We start from the raw sequence: 2,008 nt of genomic DNA on the forward strand, positions 1-2,008 counted from the left end.
TTACTCCCGTCACCCAGGTTGCAGTACAATGGCACGATAAGCCTCAACCTCCCAGGCTCAAGTGATCCTCCCACCTCGGCCTCCCAAGTAGCTGGGATTACAGGCGCCCGCCACTACGCCCGGCTAATTTTTTCTATTTTTAGTAGAGACAGGGTTTCATCATGTTGGCCAGGCTGGTCTCCAACTCCAGACCTCAGGTCCCACCTACCTCGGCCTCTCAAAGTGCTGGGATTACAGGTGTGAGCCACCGTGCCCGGCCCCTGCTTTAACCATTCAGAAGTGTACAGCTCAGCGGTGTGAAGTACATTCACATTGCTGTGAAGCAATGAAGCAGAACTCCACAACTTTTCCATCTTGCAAAACTCACATTTTGCATCCATTAAACAATGACTCACTTCCTCCACCTCCGCAGCTCCTGGTAACTATCATTTTACTTTCTTTTCTGTGAATTTAACTACCTTAACTACCTTAGAAACTACATGTAAGTGGAATCAAGCAGTTTGTCTTTTTGTCTGGCCTATTTCATTTAGCACAATGTCCTCAAGGTTCATGCATGTTGTAGCAAGTGACAGAATTTCCTTCTTCTGTAAGGCTGAATAATATATCAATTGCATGTATATATCACATTTTGCATATACCACTCAACCACTGATGGATACTTTTCCCCCCAGGGATTCGTTATAAGTACACTGATGGACATTTAGGTTGGTTTTACCTCTTAGCTATTGTGAATAGTGCTGCTAAAAACAAGAGTGTGCAAATATTTCTCTAAGATCCTGCTTTCGATTTTTTTGGATGAATACCCAGAGGGGAGATTATGGGCTCATACGGTAGCTCTACTTTTAATTGTTTGAGGAACCTCCATACTGTTTTCCATAATGGTCGCATCATTTTACAATCTTACCGACAGTGCAAAAGGGTTACAATTTCTCCACATCCTTGCTAACAGTTGCTATTTCCTGTTTTTTTGATAGTAGCCTTCCTAATGGATGTGAAGTGACAAAGAAGAACATTTTATAATGATAAACGGGTCAACCAGCAATAAGACAAAATAAAAAGTTATGTGTGCTTAACAATACATGAAGCCCCAAAATGCAAAAGCAAAAAATGATAAAACTCAGGAGAGAAACAGACAATTCAACAATAACAGTTGGAAACTTCATTTTTAGTAGAGATGGGGTTTCACCATATTGGCCAGGCTGGTCTTGAACTCCTTACACCTTGTGATCCGCCTGCCTCAGCCTCCCAAAAGTGCTGGGATCACAGGTGTGAGCCACCGCGCTCGGCTATAACCTGATTTTTTAAATGAGCAAAGGATCTGATGTTTCTCCAAAGATACACAATTTGCCAATAAGCCTGTGCAGATACTCAACATCACTGGCTGTGAGGAAAATGTAAATCAAAAACCACAGAGAGATAACACTTCATACTGACTAGGATGGCTATTATCAGAAAGACAGACAATAACAATTATTCCCAGAATATGGGAACTGGAACCATCATTGCATTGTTGGCAATGCAATGACGGTGCAAATAAAATGTGAAGCTCCTCTGGAAAACAGTCTGGCAGTTTCTCAAAAGGTTAAATGTAGAATTGCCATATGACCTAGCAATGCCTATGCTAGGTATTACCCGATAGAACTGAAAACCTCTATCCACAGAAAAACATGTACACAGATAACCACAGCAGCATTATGCATAACAGCCAGCAAATAGAAACAACCCAAATGTCCATCTGCTAACAAACGGATAAGCAACATGTATACCCATGCAATGAAATATTTAACAAAAAGTGAACTGCTAATATGTGTTATGATGTGGTGACAATGAATTATACAGTGCAAATTATTCAAAGTAAAAGAGGCCAGTCACAGAAGGTCACATATTACATGATTGCAGTTATGCGAAGTGTCCAGAAAAGGCAAATCTATAGTTAGAAAGCAGACTAGTAGTTGCCTAGAGCTGGGGAACATGGGAGATGACAATGATTAGAAATGAGCTTCTTGGC

The 2,008-nt window shown here is 41.1% G+C and overlaps 1 protein-coding gene across 1 annotated transcript in view; it reads right to left on the reverse strand.

Annotated features, from left to right (window-relative positions):
* Positions 1 to 2,008, reverse strand: part of XRCC2 (X-ray repair complementing defective repair in Chinese hamster cells 2) — a 41,645-nt gene that overhangs the window by 17,881 nt on the left and 21,756 nt on the right. The window lies entirely within an intron of this gene.

This window comes from Colobus angolensis, unplaced genomic scaffold (genome assembly GCF_000951035.1).
Source record: "Colobus angolensis palliatus isolate OR3802 unplaced genomic scaffold, Cang.pa_1.0 Scaffold2, whole genome shotgun sequence".
NCBI classification, from domain to species: Eukaryota; Metazoa; Chordata; class Mammalia; order Primates; family Cercopithecidae; genus Colobus; species Colobus angolensis.